Raw genomic sequence first — 5949 nt, 5'->3', positions numbered from 1 at the left:
GCAGAAATAACCTGCCGCTCCATTGCCTGGCCCAAGACAAGTGCAGAGGGGTGACTTGAGCAGCCACTGCTGGCGGAAAAAGCCTACTGCACCTGGTATTCCCAGGCGGTCTCCCGTCCAAGTACTAACCAGGCCTGAGTCTGCTTAGCTTCCGAGATCAGACGAGATCGGGCGTTTTCAGACTAGTATGGCCGTAGGTGCTGGTCTCTGCCTTTTCTCCCTACTTCAAGGCGTGCTGGCCAGCCACATTTTCTTTGTTGCTCTTTCTCTTTATCCCCTTTGGCTTTTTTTTCTCTTTTCTCTTTGCTCTTCCTCCTCTGTGCGTGCTTCCCTCCCTCCGTTCCTCCAGCTGCCTTTCAGCCAGCCCTTGGCCGCCAGGCTCCTGTAGTCTCCCACATCCCCACACAGGCCAACTGCAAGCCCTCCCCCTGCTTCATAGGGCCGCAGCCTGCATTCTCTCATCCTTCCACACTCCTCCACCCCTCCATTTCGGAATGCCGGGCACTGACCAGTGGGGTACCGCACGGATCAGTACTGGGACCGCAGCTTTTTACAATCTATCTTCAGGATATACAAGATGGTATTAGCAGTAACATTCGCAAATTTCATCAGCTGGGTGGCAGGGTGAAATGTGATGAGGATGTTAGGAGATTACAGGGTGACCTGGACAAGTTAGGTGAGTGCTCAGATGCATGGCAGATGCACTTTCACGTGGATAAATGGATCCTTATCCACTTTGGTGGCAAGAACAGGAAGGCAGATTACCACCTAAGTGGAATCAATTTAGGTAAAGGGGCAGTACAAAGAGATCTGGGTGTTCTTCTACACCAGTCAATGAAGGTAAGCATGCAGGTACAGCAGGTAGTGAAGAAGGCTAATAGCATGCTGGCCTTCATAACAAGAGGGATTGAGTATAGAAGCAAAGAGGTTCTTCTGCAGCTGTACAGGGCCCTGGTGAGACCGCACCTGAAATATTGTGTGCAGTTCTGGTCTCCAAATTTGAGGAAAGACATTCTGCCTATTGAGGGAGTGCAGTGTAGGTTCATGAGGTCAGTTCCTGGAATGGTGGGACTATCTTATGTTGAAAGATTGGAGCGACTGGGCTTGTATACCCTTGACTTTAGAAGACTGAGAGGGGAACTGATTGAGACGTATAAGATTATTAAAGGATTGGACACTCTGGAGGCAGGAAACATGTTTCCGCTGATGGGTGAGTGCCGAACCAGAGGACACAGCTTAAAAATACGGGGTAGACCATTTAGGACAGAGATGAGGAGAAACTTCTTCACCCAGAGAGTGGTGGCTGTGTGGAATGTGCTGCCTCAGAGGGCAGTGGAGGCCCAGTCTCTGGATTTGTTTAAAAAAGAGTTGGATAGAGCTCTCAAGGATAGTGGAATCAAGGGTTATGGAGATAAGGCAGGAACAGGATACTGAATAAGGATGATCAGCCATGATCATATTGAATGGTGGTGCAGGCTCGAAGGGCTGAATGGCCTACTCCTGCACCTATTGTCTATTGTCTAAAAGTATGGGTTAGTAAATTTGCAGATGATACTAAGGTTGGTACGGCTGTGGACAGTGCAGAAGGATGTTGTAGGTTACAGAGAGACATAGATAAGCTGCAGAGCTGGGTTGAGAAGTGGCAAATGGAGTTTAATGCAGAAAAATGTGAGGTGATTCACTTTGGAAGGAGTAACAGGAATGCAGAGTACTGGGTTAAAGGTAAGATTCTTGGTAGTTTAGGTGAGCAGAGGGATCTTCGTGTCTGTGTACACAGATGCCTGAAAGTTGCCACCCAGATCGATAGGGCTGTTAAGAAGGTATACGGTACATTAGTTTTTATTAGTAGGGGGATTGGGTTTCGGAGCCATAAGGTCATTCTGCAGCTGCACAAAACTCTGGTGCGGCCGCACTTGGAGTATTGCATGCAGTTCTGGTCACCGCATTATAGGAAGAATGTGGAAGCTTTGGAATGGATTCAGAGGAGATTTACTAGGATCTTGCCTGGTATGGAGGGAACAACAGAGTATGGTGCTGGAAAAGCACAGCAGGTCAGGCAGCACCCGAGAAGTAGGAGAATCGCTGTTTTGGGCATAAGCCCTTCATAAGTTTGGAGGAAAGGCTGAGGGACTTGAGGCTGTCTTCGTTAGAGAGAAGAAGGTTGAGAGGTGACTTAATTGAGATATGTCAGAGAGTTAGATAGGGTGCACAGTGAGGGCCTTTTTCCTAGGATGGTGATGGTTAGCCCGAGGGGCCATAGCTTTAAATTGAGGGGTGATAGATATAGGACAGATGTCAGAGGTAGTTTCTTTACTCAGAGAGTGGTCGGGGTGTGGAACACATTGCCTGCAATAGTAGTAGACTCACCAACTTTAAGTGCATTTGAATGGTCATTGGATAGGCATATAAATGAAAAATGAATAGTGTAGCATACGTAGGCTTCAGATTAATTCCACAGGTCAGCGCAACATCAAGGGCCGAAGGGCCTGTACTGCGCTGTAATGTTCTATATGACATCCAAACTGCTCACAATATTCCAAATATAGTCTGACCAGAGCCTTATACAGCCTCAGCAGAACAGGGGTAGCGGTGGAAGGGGTGTTTTTTGGAATTGAGGGCTGCGACTAGTGGTGTTCCACAAGGATCAGTGCTGGGACCTCTGCTGTTTGTGGTTGACATAAGTGATTTGGAGGAAAACGTGGCTGGTCTAATTAGTGAGGTTGCAGATGATTCAAAGATTGGTGGAGTTGTGGATGGTGAGGAGGATTGTCAGAGGACACAACAGGATATAGATCAATTGGAGGCATGGGCAACAAAATGGCAAATGGAGTTTAATCCAGACAAATGGGAGGTGATGCATTTTGGAAGGTCAAGTCAATTGTACAGAACCCTTAAACATATTGATATGCAGAGGGATCTGGGTGTGCAGGTCCACAGGCCACTGAAGGTGGTAGTGCAGCTAGATAAGGGAGTAACAAAAGGCCTATGGCATGCTTACCTTCATTGGAAAGGGGCAGTGAGTCTAAGGATAGACAAGTTATGCTGCAGCTTTATAGAACTTCAGTTAGGCCACACTTCAAATATTGCATACAGTTCTGGTCACCACCCTACCAGAAGGATGTGGATGCTTTGGAGAGGATACAGAACAAGATTTATCAGGATGTTGCCTATTATGGGGGATTTTAGCTAGGAAGAAAGGCTGGATAAAGTGGGTTTGTTTTAGGAATTTATAAGATTGTGAATGGCATGGATAGAGCGGAAAATATGAGGCTTTTTCCCAGGGTGAAAGGGCCAATTACTAGGGGACATAGATACAAGGTGTGTGGTGGGATGTCTAAAAGAGATGTGCGAGGCAGGTTTTTCACACAGAGGTGGTGAGTGCCTGGACGTGCTGCCAGTGGGGGGGGGTGGAAACAGACACAATTGCAGCACTCAAGGAACACTTGGACAAAAACGTGAATAGGAAGGGAAGAGCGGAATATGGATCCTGTAAATGAAAACAGATCTAGTACGGAAGGGCAAGATGTGTCAGTGCAGGCTTTGAGGGCCGAATGGCCTGTTCTTGTGCTGGATTCTCGCTGTCTTGAAATGAATGCTGATTTTGCATTTGCCTTCCGTGTTAACATAAAGAAAATCCTGAACTAAGACTCCTAAGTCCTTTTTAGCTTCAGATTTCTGAAGCTTTTAAAAATTTAGAAAACAGTCTACACCTCTATTCTTCCTGCCAAAGTGTATAACTTCACATTTTCTCACATTGTATCCCATCTACCACTTCTTTGCCCACGTGCCTATCCTTCTGTAGCCTTCCCCTTGCCTCAACACCCATTGTAGAACAGTACAGTACAGGAAGGGATCTCTGGCCCACCATGTTGTGCCAAAGAGGACATCAAATTTAATTAATCCCTTCTGCCTGCCCTTGGTCCATATCCCTTCATTCCTTGCATATTCATGTGTTTATTTAAAAGCCCCTTGAATGTCCCTATCATATCTGCCTCCTCCACCACCACCCCTGGCAGCGAATTCCAGTCTCCGACCACACTGTGTCAAAAACCTGTCCCTCACATCTCGCTTTGAACTTCCCCCTCTCACCTTAAATGCATGCCCCCTAGTTTTAGAGATTTCAACTCTGGGGAAAAAGATTCTGACCATCAACCCCATCTCTGCATCTCATAATTTTGTAGACTTGTATCAAGTCTCCCCTCAGTCTCCACTATTCCAGAGAAAACAGCCTTGAGTTTTTCTAGCCTCTCCTTATGGCTCATACGCTTTAACCGAGGGGGCATTCTGGTAAACCTCTTCAAAGCCTCCACATCCCCCCTGTAATGTGGCGACCAGCATTGAATACAATACTCTGTGTGATCTACCCAAAGTTTTATAAGGCTGCAAGATGACACCCTGAGTCTTGTCCTCAATTCCCCAACCAACAAAGGCAAGCGTGTTATACACCTTCTTTCCCCCCCTGTCTACCTGCGTGGCCACTTTCAGGGAGCTAGGGACTGCAACCCCAAGATCCCTCTGTACATCAATGCTGTTCAGGGCCCTGCCATTAACTGAATACATTTCCTAAACATTTGATTTCCCAAAGTGCACCACCTCACACATCCCCGGATTAAACTCCATCTGCCATTTCTCTGCCCATATCTGCAACTGATCTCTATCCCACTGTATCCTTTGACAACCTTCAACACTATCAACAACTCCCCCTGATCTTTGTATCACCTACAAACTTACTAACCCACCCATCTACACTTTCATCCAGGTCATTTATACATCTCACAAAACAGCAGAGGGCCCAGTACTGATCCCTGTGGAACCCCACCAGTCACCGACGCCCCAGCCTGAAAAACACCCTTCCCCCACTACCCTCTGCCTTCCCAGGGCAACTCTCCAATAGCTTCCCAACCACCGATGTGAGACTCCCTGGTCTATAGTTTCCTGGATTATCCCTATTTCCCTTCTTGAACAGAGGAACAACATTAGCTACTCACTAGTCCTCCGGTACCCCTCCAGTGCGTAGGGAGGATACACAGATCTTACTCAAGGCCCCAGCAATCTCCCCTCTTGTCTCTCTCAGTAACCTGGAGTAGATACCATTGGGCCCTGGGGATTTATCCACCTTGACGCTCTTCAAGCACCCAGCACCACATCTTTCATCATCTCAAAATGCCCTCATATATTAGCATGCTCCACACAAATCTCACCACCCTCCATATCCTTCCCCTGGGTGAATACTGACACAAAGTACTCATTTAGGATCGCACCCACATTCTCTGCCTCCAAGCACTAGTACCCTCCTTTATCCTGGAGCGGTCTTACCTTCTCCCTTGTTATCCTCTTGTTTTTAATGTCTCTGTAGAATACCTTGGGTTTCTCTCTAACCCGACTTACCAAGGTCATTTCATTGCCCCTCCTTCCCCTCCTAATTCCCTGCTTGAGTTCTTTCCTGCTTTCCTTAGATTCCTCACGTGTACTGTCTGATTTTAGCTTTTTCCTTTTGATTAAATTCATAACCACCTCCATTATCCAAGAGTCCCTTACCTTACCATCATTGTCCATCTTTGTGGCATCTGCAAATATAGCGACAGTGCCCTCTGTTCTAGATTGAGCTTGTACAATGTGAATAGGTATGCTCCCAACTCTGACCCCTGCAGAACTCCACTCATCACTGGCTGCCATCCTGAAAAAGACGCCTCTACCCTCCTCTGCCTTCGGCCAGTTGGCCAATCCTCTCTTGTACCAGTGCCTTGCCTGTAACACCATGAGCTCTTATCTTATTTCGTAGTCTCATGTGCGGCACCTTGTTAAAAGCATTCTGGAAATCCAATCACATCTACTGGTTCTCCTTCGTCTAATTTGCTGATTATTTTCTCAAAGAATTCTAATAGATTTGTCAGGCATCATCTTCCCTTGACGAAGCCATCCTGAATCAGCCCTATTTTACCCTGCATT

General features: G+C 46.9%; 1 non-coding gene across 1 annotated transcript; it reads right to left on the bottom strand.

Moving 5' to 3' along the window:
• Nucleotides 1-80: 80 nt before the first annotated feature.
• On the bottom strand, nucleotides 81-199 carry LOC122548703. The gene has a single exon (XR_006311316.1). It is a non-coding gene; the product is annotated as a 5S ribosomal RNA (ribosomal RNA).
• Between the last annotated feature and the right edge of the window lie 5750 nt (nucleotides 200-5949).

The sequence above is a fragment of the Chiloscyllium plagiosum genome, chromosome 3 (assembly GCF_004010195.1).
Source record: "Chiloscyllium plagiosum isolate BGI_BamShark_2017 chromosome 3, ASM401019v2, whole genome shotgun sequence".
NCBI classification, from domain to species: Eukaryota; Metazoa; Chordata; class Chondrichthyes; order Orectolobiformes; family Hemiscylliidae; genus Chiloscyllium; species Chiloscyllium plagiosum.
This window is presented reverse-complemented; position numbering and strand designations above follow the sequence as displayed.